Consider the following 21,015-nt stretch of genomic DNA (forward strand, 5'->3'; position numbering starts at 1 on the left):
ATGTATTCCTTGGACCTTCACATTGACGATGAAACACAGAAATCGCATCGGAATTAAATACAAAAGGCACAATGCCGCCTTAAGTACAAGAATAGAGACTCTTCTTACAGTCGGTGCTTTGAGCATTCCCTGTGAGACCAGTATTAGTTTCCGCTACACCTCTGCAAGTTCAGTTTATTCCTTGGACCTTCACATTGACGATGAAACACAGAAATGGCATCTGAATTAAATACAAAAGGCACAATGCCGCCTTAAGTACAAGAATAGAGACTCTTCTTACAGTCGGTGCTTTGAGCATTCCCTGTGAGACCAGTATTAGTTTCCGCTACACCTCTGCAAGTTCAGTTTATTCCTTGGACCTTCACATTGACGATGAAACACAGAAATGGCATCTGAATTAAATACAAAAGGCACAATGCCGCCTTAAGTACAAGAATAGAGACTCTTCTTACAGTCGGTGCTTTGAGCATTCCCTGTGAGACCAGTATTATTTTCCGATACACCACTGCAGGTTCAATGCATTCCTTGGACCTTCACATTGACGATGAAACAAAGAAATCGCATCGGAATTAAATCCAAAACGCACAATGCCGGCATAAGTACAATAATACAGACTCTACTTACAGTCGGTGCTTTGAGCATTCCCTGTGAGACCAGTATTAGTTTCCGATACACCACTGCAGGTTCAATGTATTCCTTGGACCTTCACATTGACGATGAAATACAGAAATCGCATCGGAATCAAATACAAAAGGCACAATGCCGCCTAAAGTACAAGAATAGAGACACTTCTTACAGTCGGTGGTTAGAGCATTCCCTGTGAGACCAGTAATAGTATCCGATACACCACTGCAGGATCATTCTATTCCTTGGACATACACATTGACGATAAAACACAGAAATTACATCGGAATTAAGTACAAAAGGAACAATGCCGCCTTAAGTACAAGAATAGAGACTCTTCGTACCGTCGGAGCTTGGAGCATTCCCTGTGAGACCAGTATTGGTTTCCGATACACCACTGGAGGTTCAATGAATTCCTTGGACATTCACATTGACGATGAAACACTGAAATTACATCGGAATTAAATACAAACGGCACAATGCCGCCTTAAGTACATGAATATGGACTCTTCTTATAGTCGGTGCTTTGAGCATTCCCTGTGAGACCAGTAATAGTATTCGATACACCACTGCAGGTTCAATCTATTCCTTGGACATACACATTGACAATGAAACACAGAAATTACATCGGAATTAAATACAAAAGGAACAATGCCGCCTTAAGTACAAGAATAGAGACTCTTCTTACCGTCGGTGCTTTGAGCATTCCCTGTGAGACCAGCAATAGTATCCGATACACCACTGCTGGTTCAATGTATTCCTTGGACCTTCACATTGACGATGAAACATAGAAATCGCATCGGAATTAAATACAAGAGGCACAATGCCGCCTTAAGTACAAGAATAGAGACTGTGCTTACAGTCGGAGCTTTGAGCATTCCCTGTGAGACCAGTAATAGTAACCGATACACCACTGCAGGTTCAATGTATTCCTTGGACTTTCACATTGACGATGAAACACAGAAATGGCATCGGAATCAAATACAAAAGGCACAATGCCGCCTTAAGTACAAGAATAGAGACTCTTCTTACAGTCGGTGCTTTGAGAATTCCCTGTGAGACCAGTATTAGTTTCGGCTACACCCCTGCAGGTTCAGTTTATTCCTTGGACCTTCACATTGACGATGAAACACAAAAATGGCATCGGAATTAAATACAAAAGGCACAATGCCGCCTTAAGTACAAGAATAGAGACTCTTCTTACAGTCGGTGCTTTGAGCATTCCCTGTGAGACCAGTATTATTTTCCGATACACCACTGCAGGTTCAATGTATTCCTTGGACTTTCACATTGACGATGAAGCAAAGTAATCGCATCGGAATTAAATCCAAAACGCACAATGCCGGCATAAGTACAATAATACAGACTCTACTTACAGTCGGTGCTTTGAGCATTCCCTGTGAGACCAGTATTAGTTTCCGATACACCACTGCAGGTTCAATGTATTCCTTGGACCTTCACATTGACGATGAAATACAGAAATCGCATCGGAATCAAATACAAAAGGCACAATGCCGCCTAAAGTACGAGAATAGAGACACTTCTTACAGTTGGTGCTTTGAGCATTCCCTGTGAGATCAGTAATAGTATCCGTTACACCACTGCAGGTTCAATATATTCCTTGGACATACACATTGACGATGAAACACTGAAATTACATAGGAATTAAATACAAAAGGAACAATGCCGCCTTTAGTACAAGAATAGAGACTCTTCTTACCGTCGGTGCTTTGAGCATTCCCTGTGAGACCAGTATTAGTTTCCGCTACACCTCTGCACGTTCAGTTTATTCCTTGGACCTACACATTGACGATGAAACACATAAATGGCATCGGAATTAAATACAAAAGGCACAATGCGCCTTAAGTACAAGAATAGAGACTCTTCTTACAGTCGGTGCTTTGAGCATTCCCTGTGAGACCAGTATTAGTTTCCGCTACACCTCTGCAGGTTCAGTTTATTCCTTGGACCTTCACGTTGACGATGAAACACGGAAATCGCTTCGGAATTAAATACAAAAGGCACAATGCCGCCTTAAGTACAAGAATTGAGACTCTTCTTACAGTCGGTGCTTTGAGCATTCCCTGTGAGACCAGTATTAGTTTCCGCTACACCTCTGCAGTTTTAATTTATTCCTTGGACCTTCACATTGACGATGAAACGCAGAAACCGCATAGGAATTAAATACAAAAGGCACAATGCGGCCTTAAGTACAAGAATAGAGACTCTTCTTACAGTCGGTGCTTTAAACATTCCATGTGAGACCAGTATTAGTTTCCGATACAACACTGCAGGTTCAATGTATTCCTTAGACCTTCACATTGACGATGAAATACAGAAATCGCATCGGAATCAAATACAAAATGCACAATGCCGCCTTAGGTACAAGAATAGAGACTCCTATTACAGTCGGTGCTTTGAGCATTCCCTGTGAGACCAGTAATAGTATCCGATACACCACTGCAGGTTCAATGTATTCCTTAGACCTTCACATTGACGATGAAATACAGAAATCGCATCGGAATCAAATACAAAATGCACAATGCCGCCTTAAGTACAAGAATAGAGACTCCTATTACAGTCGGTGCTTTGAGCATTCCCTGTGAGACCAGTAATAGTATCCGATACACCACTGCAGGTTCAATGTATTCCTTGGACCTTCACATTGACGATGAAACACAGAAATCGCATCGGAATTAAATACAAAAGGCACAATGCCGCCTTAAGTACAAGAATAGAGACTCTTCTTACAGTCGGTGCTTTGAGCATTCCCTGTGAGACGAGTATTAGTTTCCGATACACCACTGCAGGTTCAATGTATTCCTTGGACCTTAACATTGACGATGAAACACAGAAATGGCGTCGGAATTAAATCCAAAACGCACAATGCCGCCTTAAGTACAAGAATAGAGACTCTTCTTACCGTCGGTGCTTTGAGCATTCCCTGTGAGACCAGTATTAGTTTCCGCTACACCTCTGCGGGTTCAGTTTATTCCTTGGACGTTCACATTGACGATGAAACACAGAAATCGCGTCGGAATTAAATACAAAAGGCACAATGCCGCCTTAAGTACAAGAATAGAGACTCTTCTTACAGTCGGTGGTTAGAGCATTCCCTGTGAGACCAGTAATAGTATCCGATACACCACTGCAGGATCATTCTATTCCTTGGACATACACATTGACGATGAAACACAGAAATTACATCGGAATTAAGTACAAAAGGAACAATGCCGCCTTAAGTACAAGAATAGAGACTCTTCGTACCGTCGGAGCTTGGAGCATTCCCTGTGAGACCAGTATTGGTTTCCGATACACCACTGGAGGTTCAATGAATTCCTTGGACATTCACATTGACGATGAAACACTGAAATTACATCGGAATTAAATACAAACGGCACAATGCCGCCTTAAGTACATGAATATGGACTCTTCTTATAGTCGGTGCTTTGAGCATTCCCTGTGAGACCAGTAATAGTATTCGATACACCACTGCAGGTTCAATCTATTCCTTGGACATACACATTGACAATGAAACACAGAAATTACATCGGAATTAAATACAAAAGGAACAATGCCGCCTTAAGTACAAGAATAGAGACTCTTCTTACCGTCGGTGCTTTGAGCATTCCCTGTGAGACCAGTAATAGTATCCGATACACCACTGCTGGTTCAATGTATTCCTTGGACCTTCACATTGACGATGAAACATAGAAATCGCATCGGAATTAAATACAAGAGGCACAATGCCGCCTTAAGTACAAGAATAGAGACTCTGCTTACAGTCGGAGCTTTGAGCATTCCCTGTGAGACCAGTAATAGTAACCGATACACCACTGCAGGTTCAATGTATTCCTTGGACTTTCACATTGACGATGAAACACAGAAATGGCATCGGAATCAAATACAAAAGGCACAATGCCGCCTTAAGTACAAGAATAGAGACTCTTCTTACAGTCGGTGCTTTGAGAATCCCCTGTGAGACCAGTATTAGTTTCGGCTACACCCCTGCAGGTTCAGTTTATTCCTTGGACCTTCACATTGACGATGAAACACAAAAATGGCATCGGAATTAAATACAAAAGGCGTAATGCCGCCTTAAGTACAAGAATAGAGACTCTTCTTACAGTCGGTGCTTTGAGCATTCCCTGTGAGACCAGTATTATTTTCCGATACACCACTGCAGGTTCAATGTATTCCTTGGACCTTCACATTGACGATGAAACAAAGAAATCGCATCGGAATTAAATCCAAAACGCACAATGCCGGCATAAGTACAATAATACAGACTCTACTTACAGTCGGTGCTTTGAGCATTCCCTGTGAGACCAGTATTAGTTTCCGATACACCACTGCAGGTTCAATGTATTCCTTGGACCTTCACATTGACGATGAAATACAGAAATCGCATCGGAATCAAATACAAAAGGCACAATGCCGCCTAAAGTACAAGAATAGAGACACTTCTTACAGTTGGTGCTTTGAGCATTCCCTGTGAGATCAGTAATAGTATCCGTTACACCACTGCAGGTTCAATATATTCCTTGGACATACACATTGACGATGAAACACTGAAATTACATAGGAATTAAATACAAAAGGAACAATGCCGCCTTAAGTACAAGAATAGAGACTCTTCTTACCGTCGGTGCTTTGAGCATTCCCTGTGAGACCATTATTAGTTTCCGATACACCACTTAAGGTTCAATTAATTCCTTGGACATTCACAATGACGATGAAACACTGAAATTACATCGGAATTAAATACAAAAGGTACAATGCCGCCTTAAGTACAAGAATAGAGACTCTTCTTACCGTCGGTGCTTTGAGCATTCCCTGTGAGACCAGTATTAGTTTCCGCTACACCTCTGCACGTTCAGTTTATTCCTTGGACCTACACATTGACGATGAAACACATAAATGGCATCGGAATTAAATACAAAAGGCACAATGCGCCTTAAGTACAAGAATAGAGACTCTTCTTACAGTCGGTGCTTTGAGCATTCCCTGTGAGACCAGTATTAGTTTCCGCTACACCTCTGCAGGTTCAGTTTATTCCTTGGATCTTCACGTTGACGATGAAACACGGAAATCGCTTCGGAATTAAATACAAAAGGCACAATGCCGCCTTAAGTACAAGAATTGAGACTCTTCTTACAGTCGGTGCTTTGAGCATTCCCTGTGAGACCAGTATTAGTTTCCGCTACACCTCTGCAGTTTTAATTTATTCCTTGGACCTTCACATTGACGATGAAACGCAGAAATCGCATAGGAATTAAATACAAAAGGCACAATGCGGCCTTAAGTACAAGAATAGAGACTCTTCTTACAGTCGGTGCTTTAAACATTCCATGTGAGACCAGTATTAGTTTCCGATACAACACTGCAGGTTCAATGTATTCCTTAGACCTTCACATTGACGATGAAATACAGAAATCGCATCGGAATCAAATACAAAATGCACAATGCCGCCTTAAGTACAAGAATAGAGACTCCTATTACAGTCGGTGCTTTGAGCATTCCCTGTGAGACCAGTAATAGTATCCGATACACCACTGCAGGTTCAATGTATTCCTTGGACCTTCACATTGACGATGAAACACAGAAATCGCATCGGAATTAAATACAAAAGGCACAATGCCGCCTTAAGTACAAGAATAGAGACTCTTCTTACAGTCGGTGCTTTGAGCATTCCCTGTGAGACGAGTATTAGTTTCCGATACACCACTGCAGGTTCAATGCATTCCTTGGACCTTAACATTGACGATGAAACACAGAAATGGCGTCGGAATTAAATCCAAAACGCACAATGCCGCCTTAAGTACAAGAATAGAGACTCTTCTTACCGTCGGTGCTTTGAGCATTCCCTGTGAGACCAGTATTAGTTTCCGCTACACCTCTGCGGGTTCAGTTTATTCCTTGGACGTTCACATTGACGATGAAATACAGAAATCGCATCGGAATTAAATACAAAAGGCACAATGCCGCCTTAAGTACAAGAATAGAGACTCTTCTTACAGTCGGTGGTTAGAGCATTCCCTGTGAGACCAGTAATAGTATCCGATACACCACTGCAGGATCATTCTATTCCTTGGACATACACATTGACGATGAAACACAGAAATTACATCGGAATTAAGTACAAAAGGAACAATGCCGCCTTAAGTACAAGAATAGAGACTCTTCGTACCGTCGGAGCTTGGAGCATTCCCTGTGAGACCAGTATTGGTTTCCGATACACCACTGGAGGTTCAAAGAATTCCTTGGACATTCACATTGACGATGAAACACTGAAATTACATCGGAATTAAATACAAACGGCACAATGCCGCCTTAAGTACATGAATATGGACTCTTCTTATAGTCGGTGCTTTGAGCATTCCCTGTGAGACCAGTAATAGTATTCGATACACCACTGCAGGTTCAATCTATTCCTTGGACATACACATTGACAATGAAACACAGAAATTACATCGGAATTAAATACAAAAGGAACAATGCCGCCTTAAGTACAAGAATAGAGACTCTTCTTACCGTCGGTGCTTTGAGCATTCCCTGTGAGACCAGTAATAGTATCCGATACACCACTGCTGGTTCAATGTATTCCTTGGACCTTCACATTGACGATGAAACATAGAAATCGCATCGGAATTAAATACAAAAGGCACAATGCCGCCTTAAGTACAAGAATAGAGACTCTGCTTACAGTCGGAGCTTTGAGCATTCCCTGTGAGACCAGTAATAGTAACCGATACACCACTGCAGGTTCAATGTATTCCTTGGACTTTCACATTGACGATGAAACACAGAAATGGCATCGGAATCAAATACAAAAGGCACAATGCCGCCTTAAGTACAAGAATAGAGACTCTTCTTACAGTCGGTGCTTTGAGAATTCCCTGTGAGACCAGTATTAGTTTCGGCTACACCCCTGCAGGTTCAGTTTATTCCTTGGACCTTCACATTGACGATGAAACACAAAAATGGCATCGGAATTAAATACAAAAGGCACAATGCCGCCTTAAGTACAAGAATAGAGACTCTTCTTACAGTCGGTGCTTTGAGCATTCCCTGTGAGACCAGTAATAGTATCCGATACACCACTGCAGGTTCAATCTATTCCTTGGACATACACATTGACGATGAAACACAGAAATTACATCGCAATTAAATACAAAAGGAACAATGGCGCCTTAAGTACAAGAATAGAGACTCTTCTTACAGTCGGTGCTTTGAGCATTCCCTGTGAGACCAGTATTAGTTTCCGCTACACCTCTGCAAGTTCAGATTTCTCCTTGGACCATCACATTGACGATGAAACACAGAAATGGCATCGGAATTAAATACAAAAGGCACAATGCCGCCTTAAGTACAAGAATAGAGACTCTTCTTACAGTCGGTGCTTTGAGCATTCCCTGTGAGACCAGCAATAGTATCCGATACACCACTGCAGGTTCATTCTATTCCTTGGACATACCCATTGACGATGAAACACAGAAATTACATCGGAATTAAATACAAAAGGAACAATGCCGCCTTTAGTACAAGAATAGAGACTCTTCTTACCGTCGGTGCTTTGAGCATTCCCTGTGAGACCAGTATTAGTTTCCGATACACCACTGGAGGTTTAATGAATTCCTTGGACATTCACATTGACCATGAAACACTGAAATTACATCGGAATTAAAAAAAAAAATCACAATCCCGACTTAAGTACAAGAATAGAGTCTCTTCTTACCGTCGGTGCTTTGAGCATTCCCTGTGAGACCAGTATTAGTTTCCGCTACACCTCTCCAGTTTCAGTTTATTCCTTTGACCTTCACATTGACGATGAAACACAGAAATGGCATCGGAATTAAATACAAAAGACACAATGCCGCCTTAAGTACAAGAATAGAGACACTTCTTACAGTCGGTGCTTTGAGAATTCCCTGTGAGACCAGTATTAGTTTCCGATACACCACTGCAAATTCAATATATTCCTTAGACATACACCTTGACGATGAAACACTGAAATTACGTCGGAATGAAATACAAAAGGCACAATGCCGCCATTAGTACATGTATAGAGACTCTTCTTACAGTCGGTGCTTTGAGCATTCCCTGTGAGGCCAGTATAAGTTTCCGATACACCACTGCAGGTACAATGTATTCCTTGGACCTTCAAATTGACGATGAAACACAGAAATCGCATCGGAATTAATTACAAAATTCACAATGCCGCCTTAGATACAAGAATAGAGACTCTTCTTACAGTCATTGCTTTGAGCATTCCCTCTGAGGCCAGTATTGTTTTCCGATACACCACTGCAGGTTCAATGTATTCCTTGGACATACACATTGACAATGAAACACAGAAATCGCATCGGAATTAAACACAAAAGGCACAATGCCGCCATAAGTGCCAGAATAGAGACCCTTCTTACAGACTGTGCTTTGAGCATTCCCTGTGAGACCAGTATTAGTTTCCGATACACCACAGCAGGTACAATGTATTCCTTGGAACTTCCAATTGACGATGAAACACAGAAATCGCATCGGAATTAAATACAAAATTCACAATGCCGCCTTAAGTACATGAATTGAGACTCTTCCTACCGTCGATGCTTTGATCATTCCCTGTGAGACCAGTATTAGTTTCCGATACACCACTGCAGGTTCAATGGATTCCTTGGACATACACATTTACGATGAAACACAGAAATCGCCTCGGAATTAATACAAAAGGCACAATGACGCCTTACATACAAGAATAGAGCCTCTTCTTACACTCGGTGCTTTGAGCATTCGCTGTGAGACCAGTATTAGTTTCCGATACACCACTCCAGGTTCAATGTATTCCTTGGACATACTCATTAACGATGAAACACTGATATTACATCGGTATTAAATACAAAAGGGACAATGCCGCCTTAACTGCAAGATGAGTGAGACTTCTTAGAGTCTGTGCTTTGATCCTTTCGTGTGAGACCTGTATTAGTTTCCGAAATACCACTGCAGGTTCATTGTATTCCTTGGACCTTCGCATTGACGAAGAAACACAGAAATCGCAGTGGAACTAAATTCGAAAGGCACAATGCCGCCTTACGTACAAGAATAGAGACTCCTCTTACAGTCGGTGCTTTGAGCATTCCCTGTGAGACCAGTATTAGTTTCTGATACACCACTGCAGGTTCAATGTATTCCTTAGACATACACATTGACAATGAAACACTGAAATTACATCGGAATTAAATACAAAAGTCACAATGCTGCCATAAGTGCTAGAACATAGACTTTTCTTACAGTCGGTGCTTTGAGCATTCCCTGCGAGACCAGTACTAGTTTCCGATACACAACTGCAGCTACAATGTATTCCTTGGACATTCACATTGCCGATGGAACACAGAAATGGCATCGGAATTAAATACAAATAGCACAATGCCGCCTTAAGTACAAGAATAGAGAGTCTTCTTAGTCGGTACTTTGAGCATTCCCTGTGAGAACAGTATCAGTTTCCTATACACCACTGCAGGGTCTATGTATTCCATGGACCTTCACATTGAAGATGAAACACAGAAATCGCATCGGCATTAAATGCAAATGGCACAATGTCGCCTTAAGTACAAGAATAGAGACTCTTCTTACAGTCGGTGCATTGAGCATTCCCTGTGAGACCAGTATTAGTTTCCGATACACCATTGCCGGTTCAATGAATTCTTTGGACCTTCACATTGACGATGTAACACAGAATTCGCATCGGAATTAAATACAAAATGCACAATGCCACCTTAAGTACAAGAATAGAGACTCTTCTTACAGTCGGTTCTTTGAGCATTCCCTTTGAGACCAGTATTAATTTCCGATACACCATAGCAGGTTCAGTGAATTCCTTGGACCTTCACAATGACGATGAAACACAGAAATCGCATCGGAATTAAATACAAACGGCACAATGCCGCCTTAGGTACAAGAATAGAGACTCTTCTTACAGTCGGTGCTTCGAGCATTCCCCGTGAGACCAGTATTAGCTAGCGATACACCACTGCAGGTCCAATGTATTCCATGGACATACACATTAACGATGAAACACTGAAATTACATCGGAATTAAATACAAAACGCACAATGCCGCCATAAGTGCAAGAAGAGTGGGACTTCTTAGAGTCTGTGCTTTGATCCATTCCTGTGAGACCAGTATTAGCTTCCGATACGCCACTGCAGGTTCAATGTAAACCTTGGACATACACATTGACGATGAAACACAGAAATCGCATCGGAATTAAATAGAAAAGGCACAATGCCGCCTTAAGTACAAGAATAGAGACTCCACTTAAAGTCGGTGCTTTGAGCATTCCGTGTGAGACCAGTATTAGTTTCCGATACACCACTGCAGGTTCAATGTATTCCTTGGACATACACAATGACAATGAAACACTGAAATTACATCGGAATTAAATACAAAAGGAACAATTCCGCCTTAAGTGCAAGAAGAGTGAAACTTCTTAAAATCTGTGCTTTGATCCTTTCCTGTGAGACCAGTATTAGTTTCCGATACACCACTACAGGTTCAATGTATTCCTTGGACCTTCACATTGACGATGAAACACCGAAACCGCATCGGAATAAAATACAAAAGAAACAATGCAGCCTTAAGGACAAGAATGCAGACTCATATTACAGGCTGTGCTTTGAGCATTCCCTGTGAGACCAGTATTAGTTTCCGATACACCACTGCAGGTTCAATGTATTCCTTGGACATACCCAATGACAATGAGACACTGAAATTACATCGGAATTAAATACAAAAGGAACAATTCCGCCTTAAGTGCAAGAAGAGTGAAACTTCTTAAAATCTGTGCTTTGATCCTTTCCTGTTAGACCAGTATTAGTTTCCGATACACCACTGCAGGTTCAATGTATTCCTTGGACCTTCACATAGACGATTAAACACCGGAATCGCATCGGAATTAAATACAAAAGGCACAATGCCGCCTTAAGTACAAGAATAGAGACTCTTCTTATAGTCGGTGCATTGAGCGTTCCCTGTGAGACAAGTATTAGTTTCCGATACACCATTGCCGGTTCAATGAATTCTTTGGACCTTCACATTGACGATGTAACACAGAATTCGCATCGGAATTAAATGCAAAATGCACAATGCCACCTTAAGTACGAGAATACATACTCTTCTTACAGTCGGTTCTTTGAGCATTCCCTTTGAGACCAGTATTAGTTTCCGATACACCATAGCAGGTTCAGTGAATTCCTTGGACCTTCACATTGACTATGAAACACAGAAATCGCATCGGAATTAAATACAAACGGCACAATGCCGCCTTAAGTACAAGAATAGAGACTCTTCTTACAGTCGGTGCATTGAGCATTCCCTGTGAGACCAGTATTAGTTTCCGATACACCACTGCAGGTTCAATGTATTCCTTAGACATACACCTTGACGATGAAACACTGAAATTAGATCGGAATCATATAGAAAAGGCACAATGCCGCCATAAGTGCATGAATAGAGACTCTTCTTACAGTCGGTGCTTTGAGCATTACCTGTGAGACCAGTATTAAATCCCGACACACCACTCCAGGTTCAATGTATTCCTTGGACTTACACATTGACGATGAAACACTGAAATTAAATCGGAATGAAATACAAAAGGGACAATGCCGCCTTGAGTGCAAGATGTGTGAGACTTCTTAGAGTCCGTGCTTTGATCCTTCCCTGTGAGACCAGTATTAGTTTCCGATACATCACTGCAGGTTCAATGTGTTCCTTGGAGCTTCACATTGACGATGAAACATAGAAGTCACATGGGAAATAAATACAAAAGGCACAATGCCGCCTTAAGTACAAGAATAGAGACTATTCTTACAGTCGGTGATTTGAGCATTCCCTGTGAGACCAGTATTAGTTTCCGATATACCACTGCAGGTTCAATGTATTCCTTGGACATACGCATTGACGATGAAACACAGAAATCGCATCGGAATTAAATACAAAGGGCACAATGCCGCCTTACGTACAAGAATAGAGACTCTTCTTACAGTCGGTGCTTTGAGCATTCCCTGTGAGACCAGTATTAGTTTCCGATACACCACTGCAGGTTCAATGTATTCCTTAGACATACACCTTGACGTTGAAACACTGAAATTAGATCGGAATCATATACAAAAGGCACAATGCCGCCATAAGTGCATGAATAGAGACTCTTCTTACAGTCGGTGCTTTGAGCATTACCTGTGAGGCCAGTATTAGTTTCCGATACACCACTGCAGGTACAATGTATTCCTTGGACCTTCAAATTGACGATGAAACACAGAAATCGCATCGGAATTACATACAACAGGCACAATGCCGCCTTAAATACATGAATTGAGACTCTTCCTACCGTCGATGCTTTGATCATTCCCTGTGAGACCAGTATTTGTTTCCGATACACCACTGCAGGTTCAATGGATTCCATGGACATACACATTTACGATGAATCACAGAAATCGCCTCGGAATTAATACAAAAGGCACAATGCCGCCTTACATACAAGAATAGAGCCTCTTCTTACACTCGGTGCTTTGAGCATTCCCTGTGAGACCAGTATTAGTTTCTGATACACCACTGCAGGTTCAATGTATTCCTTAGACATACACATTGACAATGAAACACTGAAGTTACATCGGAATTAAATACAAAAGTCAAAATGCCGCCATAAGTGCAAGAACATAGACTCTTCTTACAGTCGGTGCTTCGAGCATTCCCTGCGAGACCAGTACTAGTTTCAGATACACCACTGCAGGTTCAATGTTATCCTTGGACCTTCACAATGACGATGAAGCACCGAAATCGCATCGGAATTAAATACAAAAGGCGCAATGCCGCCTTAAGTACAAGAATAGAGACTCTTCTTACAGTCGGTGTTTGAGCAATCCCTGTGAGACCAGTATTAGTTTCCGATATACCACTGCAGGTTCAATGTATTCCTTGGACATACACCTTGACGATTAAACACAGAAATCGCATCGGAATTAAATACAAAAGGCACAATGCCCCCTTAAGTACAAGAATAGAGACTCTTCTTACAGTCTTACAGTCGGTGTTTTGAGCATTCCCTGTGAGACCATGAAATTAGTACAAGTATGGAGACTCTTCTGACAGTCGGTGCTTTCAGCATTCCCTGTGAGACCAGTATTAGTTTCCGACACACCACTCCAGGTTCAATGTATTCCTTGGACATACACATTGACGATGAAACACTGAAATTAAATCGGAATGAAATACAAAAGGGACAATGTCGCCTTGAGTGCAAGATGTGTGAGACTTCTTAGAGTCCGTGCTTTGATCCTTTCCTGTGAGACCAGTATTAGTTTCCGATACATCACTGCAGGTTCAATGTGTTCCTTGGACCTTCACATTGACGATGAAACACAGAAATTGCATCGGAATTAAACACAAAAGGCGCAATGCCGCCATAAGTGCCAGAATAGAGACCCTTCTTACAGTCGGTGCTTTGAGCATTCCCTGTGAGACCAGTATTAGTTTCCGATACACCACAGCTGGTACAATGCATTCCTTGGAACTTCCAATTGACGATGAAACACAGAAATCGCATCGGAATTAAATACAAAAGGCACAATGCCGCCTTACGTACAAGAATAGAGACTCTTCTAACAGTCGGTGTTTTGAGCATTCCCTGTGAGAAAAGTATTAGTTTCCGATACACAACTCCAGGTTCAATGTATTCCTTGGACATACTCATTGACGATGAAACACTGAAATTACATCGGAATTACATACAAAAGGAACAATGCCGCCTTAACGGCAAGATGAGTGAGACTTCTTAGAGTCTGTGCTTTGATCCCTTCCTGTGAGACCAGTTTTAGTTTCCGATACACCACTGCAGGTTCAATGTATTACTTGGACCTTCGCATTGACGATGAAACACAGATATCGAATCGGAACTAAATACAAAAGGCACAATGCCGCAATAAGTACAAGAATAGAGATTCTTCTTACAGTCGGTGCTTTGAACATTCCCTGTGAGACCAATATTAGTTTCCGATATACCACTGCAGGTTCAATGTATTCCTTAGAAATATACATTGACGGTGAAACAATAAAATTACATCGGAATTAAATACAAATGGAACAATGCCTCCATAAGTGCAAGAATAGAGACTCCTCTTACAGTCGGTGCTTTGAGCATTCCCTGTGAGACCAGTATTAGTTTCCGATACACCTCTGCAGGTACAATGTTTTCCTTCTACCTTCACATTGACGATGAAACACAGAAATCGCATCGGAATTAAATACAAAAGGCACAATGCCGCCTTAAGTAGAAGAATAGAGACTCTTCTTACAGTCGGTGCTTTGAGCATTCCCTGTGAGACCAGTATTAGTTTCAGATACACCACTGCAGGTTCAATGTATTCCTTGGACATACACATTGACGATGAAACACAGATATCGCATCGGAATTAAATACAAAAGGCACAATGCTGCCTTACGCACGAGAATAGAGACTCTTCTTACAGTCGGTGCTTTGAGCTTTCCCTGTGAGACCAGTTATAGTTTCCGATACACCACTCCAGGTCAATGTATTCCTTGGACATACTCATTGACGATGAAACACTGAAATTACATCGGAATTAAATACAAAAGGAACAATGCCGCCTTAACGGCAAGATGAGTAAAACTTCTTAGAGTCTGTGCTTTGATCCTTTCCTGTGAGACCAGTATTAGTTTCCGATACACCACTGCAGGTTCAATGTATTCCTTTGACCTTCGCATTGACGATGAAACACAGATAACGCATCGGAATTAAATACAAAAGGCACAATGCCGCCTTAAGTACAAGAATAGAGACTCTTCTTACAGTCGGTGCTTTGAGCATTCCCTGTGAAACCAGTATTAGTTTCCGTTATACCACTGCAGTTTCAATGTGTTCCTTGGACATACGCATTGACGATGAAACACAGAAATCGCATCGGAATTAAACACAAAAGGCACAAGGCCGCCTTACGTACAGGAATAGAGACTCTTCTTACAGTCGGTTCTTTCAGCATTCCCTGTGAGACTAGTATTAGTTTCCCATACACCACTGCAGGTTCAATGTATTCCTTAGACATACACATTGACGATGAAACACTGAAATTACATCGGTATCAAATACAAAAGGAACAATGCCGCCTTAGCTGCTAGATGAGTGAGACTTCTTAGAGTCTGTGCTTTGATCCTTTCCTGTGAGACCAATATTAGTTTCCGATACACCACAGCGGGTACAATGTATTCCTTGTACCTTCACATTGACGATGAAACACAGAAATCACATCGGAATTAAATGCAAAAGGCACAATGCCGCCTTAAGTACAAGAATAGAGACTCTTCTTACAGCCGGTGATTTGAGCATTCCCTGTGAGACCAGTATTAGTTTCCGATACACCACTGCAGGTTCAGTGCATTCCTTGGACATACACATTGACGATGAAACACAGAAATCGCATCGGAATTAAATACAAAATGCACAATGCCGCCTTAAGTACAAGAATTGAGACTTTTCTTACAGTCGGTGCTTTGAGCAATCCCTGTGAGACCTGTAGTAGTTTCTGATACACCACTGCTGGTTCAATGTATTCCTTAGACATACACATTGACAACGAAACACTGATATTACATCGGTATTAAATACAACAGGAACAATGCCGCCTTAAGTGCAAGAAGAATGAGACTTCTTAGAGTCTGTGCTTCGATCCTTTCCTGTGAGACCAGTATTAGTTTCCGATACACCACTGCAGGTGCAATGTATTCCTTGGACCTTCTCATTGACGATGAAACACAGAAATCGCATTGGAATTAAATACAAAAGGCACAATGCCGCCTTAAGTAGAAGAATAGAGACTCTTCTTGCAGTCGGTGCTTTGAGCTTTCCCTGTGAGACCAGTATTAGTTTCCGATACACCACTGCAGGTTCAATATATTCCTTGGACATACACATTGACGATGAAACACAGATATTGCATCGGAATTTAATAAAAAAGGCACAATGCCGCCATAAGTACAAGAATAGAGACTCTTCTTACAGTCGGTACTTTGAGCATTCCCTGTGAGACCAGTATTAGTTTCCGATATACCACTCCAGGTTCAATGTATTCCTTGGACCTTGACATTGACGATGAAACACAGAATTCGCATCGGAATTAAATACTAAAGGCATAATGCCGCCTTCAGTACAAGAATAGAGACTCTACTTACAGTCGGTGCTTTGAGCATTTCGTGTGAGACCACTATTAGTTTCCGATACACCACTGCAGGTTCAATGTATTGCTTGGACATACACATTGACGATGAAACACAGAAATCGCATCGGAATTAAATACAAAAGGTACAATGCCGCCTTACGTACAAGAATTGAGACTCAAATAACAGTCGGTGCTTTTAGCATTCCCTGTGAGACCAGTATTAGTTTCCGATACACCAATCGAGGTTCAATGTATTCCTTAGACATACTCATTGACGATGAAACACTGAATTTACATCGGAATTAAATACAAAAGGAACATTGCCGCCTTAACGTCAAGATGAGTGAGACCTCTTAGAGTCTGTGCTTTGATCCTTTCCTGTGAGACCAATATTAGTTTCCGATACACCACTGCAGGTACAATGTATTCCTTGGATCTTCGCATTGACGATGAAACACAGAGATCGAATCGGAACTAAATACAAAAGGAACAATGCCGCAATAAGTACAAGAATGGAGACTCTTCTTATAGTCGGTGCTTTGAGCAATCCCTGTGAGACCAGTATTAGATTCCGATACACCACTGCAGGTTCAATGTATTCTTTAGACATACACATTGACGATGAAACACTGAAATTACATCGGAATTAAATACAAATGGCACAATGCCGCCATAAGTGCAAGAATAGAGACTCCTCTTACAGTCGGTGCTTTGAGCATTCCCTGTGAGACCAGTATTAGTTTCCGATACACCACTGCTGGTACAATGTATTCCTTGTACCTTCACATTGACGATGAAACACAGAAATCGCATCGCAATTAAATAAAAAAGGCACAATGCCGCCCTAAGTACAAGAATAGAGACTCTTCTTACGGTCGGTGCTTTGAGCATTCCCTGTGAGACCAGTATTAGTTTCCGATACACCACTCCAGGTTCAATGTATTCCTTGGACATACTCAATGACGATGAAACACTGAAATTACATCGGAATTAAATACAAAAGGAACAATGCCGCCTTAACTGCAACATGAGTGAGACTTCTTTGAGTCTATGCTTTGATCCTTTCCTGTGAGACCAGTATTAGTTTCCGATACATTACTGCAGGTTTTATGTATTCCTAGGACCTTCGCATTGACGATGAAACACAGAAATCGCATCGGAGCTAAATACAAAATGCACAATACCGTAATAAGTACAAGAATAGAGACTCTTCTTACAGTCGGTGCTTTGAGCATTCCCTGTGAGACCAGTATTAGTTTCCGATTCACCACTGCAGATTCAATGAATTCCTTAGACATACACATTGACGATGAAACACTGAAATTACATCGGAATTAAATACAAAAGGAACTATGCCTTCTTAACGGCAAAATGAGTAAGACTTCTTAGAGTCTGTGGTTTGATCCTTTCCTGTGAGACCAGTATTAGTTTCCGATACACCACTGCAGGTTCAATGTATTCCTTGGACCTTCGCATTGACGATGAAACACAGAAATCGAGTCGTAACTACATACAAAAGGCACAATGCCGCAAAAAGTACAAGAATAGAGACTCTTCTTACAGTCGGTGCTTTGAGCATTCCCTGTCAGACCAGTATTAGATTCCGATACACCACTGCAGGTTCAATGTAGTGCTTAGACATACACATTGACGATGAAACACTGAAATTACATCGGAATTAAATACAAATGGCACAATGCCGCCTTAACTGCAAGATGAGTGAGACTTCTTAGAGTCTGTGCTTTGATCCTCTCCTGTGAGACCAGTATTAGTTTCCGATACACCACTGCAGGTTCAATGTATTCCTTGGACCTTCGCATTGACGATGAAACACAGAAATCGCATCGGAATTAAATACAAAAGGCACAATGCCGCCTTAAGTACAACAATAGAGACTCTTCTTACAGCCGGTGCTTTGAGCACTCCCTGTGAGACCAGTATTAGTTTCCGATATACCACTGCAGGTTCAATGTATTCCTTGGACATACGCATTGACGATGAAACACAGAAATCGCATCGGAATTAAATACAAAATGCACAATGCCGCCTTACGTACAAGAATAGAGACTCTTCTTACAGTCGGTGCTTTGAGCATTCCCTGTGAGGCCAGTATTAGTTTCCGATACACCACTGCAGGTGCAATGTATTCCTTGGACCTTCCAAAACACGATTAAACACAAAAATCGCATCGGAATTAAATACAAAATGCACAATAACGCCTTAAGAACAAGAAAAGAGACTCTTCTCACAGTCGGTGCTTTGAGCATTCCCTGTGAGACCAGTATTAGTTTCCGATACACCACTGCAGGTTCAATGTTTTCCTTGGACCTTCACAATGACGATGGAACACAGAAATGGCATCGGAATTAAATACAAATGGCACAATGCCGCCTTAAGTACAAGAATAGAGACTCTTCTTACAGTCAGTGCTTTGAGCATTCCCTGTTAGACCAGTATTAGGTTCCGATACACCACTGCAGATTCCATGTATTCCTAGGAGATACACATTGACGATGAAACACTGAAATTACATCGGTATTAAATACAAAAGGAACAACGCCGTCTTAAGTGCAAGAAGAAAGAAACTTCTTAGAGTCTGTGCTTTGATCCTTTCCTGTGAGACCAGTATTAGTTTCCGATACACCACTGCCGGTGCAATGTATTCCTTGGACATACACATTGACGATGAAACACAGATATTGCATCGGAATTTAATAAAAAAGGCACAATGCCGCCATAAGTACAAGAATAGAGACTCTTCTTACAGTCGGTACTTTGAGCATTCCCTGTGAGACCAGTATTAGTTTCCGATATACCACTCCAGGTTCAATGTATTCCTTGGACCTTGACATTGACGATGAAACACAGAATTCGCATCGGAATTAAATACTAAAGGCATAATGCCGCCTTCAGTACAAGAATAGAGACTCTACTTACAGTCGGTGCTTTGAGCATTTCGTGTGAGACCACTATTAGTTTCCGATACACCACTGCAGGTTCAATGTATTGCTTGGACATACACATTGACGATGAAACACAGAAATCGCATCGGAATTAAATACAAAAGGTACAATGCCGCCTTACGTACAAGAATTGAGACTCAAATAACAGTCGGTGCTTTTAGCATTCCCTGTGAGACCAGTATTAGTTTCCGATACACCAATCGAGGTTCAATGTATTCCTTAGACATACTCATTGACGATGAAACACTGAATTTACATCGGAATTAAATACAAAAGGAACAATGCCGCCTTAACGTCAAGATGAGTGAGACCTCTTAGAGTCTGTGCTTTGATCCTTTCCTGTGAGACCAATATTAGTTTCCGATACACCACTGCAGGTACAATGTATTCCTTGGATCTTCGCATTGACGATGAAACACAGAGATCGAATCGGAACTAAATACAAAAGGAACAATGCCGCAATAAGTACAAGAATGGAGACTCTTCTTATAGTCGGTGCTTTGAGCAATCCCTGTGAGACCAGTATTAGATTCCGATACACCACTGCAGGTTCAATGTATTCTTTAGACATACACATTGACGATGAAACACTGAAATTACATCGGAATTAAATACAAATGGCACAATGCCGCCATAAGTGCAAGAATAGAGACTCCTCTTACAGTCGGTGCTTTGAGCATTCCCTGTGAGACCAGTATTAGTTTCCGATACACCACTGCTGGTACAATGTATTCCTTGTACCTTCACATTGACGATGAAACACAGAAATCGCATCGCAATTAAATACAAAAGGCACAATGCCGCCCTAAGTACAAGAATAGAGACTCATCTTACGGTCGGTGCTTTGAGCATTCCCTGTGAGACCAGTATTAGTTTCCGATACACCACTCCAGGTTCAATGTATTCCTTGGACATACTCAATGACGATGAAACACTGAAATTACATCGGAATTAAATACAAAGGAACAATGCCGCCTTAACTGCAACATGAGTGAGACTTCTTTGAGTCTATGCTTTGATCCTTTCCTGTGAGACCAGTATTAGTTTCCGATACGTTACTGCAGGTTTTATGTATTCCTAGGACCTTCGCATTGACGATGAAACACAGAAATCGCATCGGAGCTAAATACAAAATGCACAATACCGTAATAAGTACAAGAATAGAGACTCTTCTTACAGTCGGTGCTTTGAGCATTCCCTGTGAGACC

Source organism: Schistocerca americana, chromosome 5, assembly GCF_021461395.2.
Source record: "Schistocerca americana isolate TAMUIC-IGC-003095 chromosome 5, iqSchAmer2.1, whole genome shotgun sequence".
In the NCBI taxonomy this organism is placed as follows: domain Eukaryota; kingdom Metazoa; phylum Arthropoda; class Insecta; order Orthoptera; family Acrididae; genus Schistocerca; species Schistocerca americana.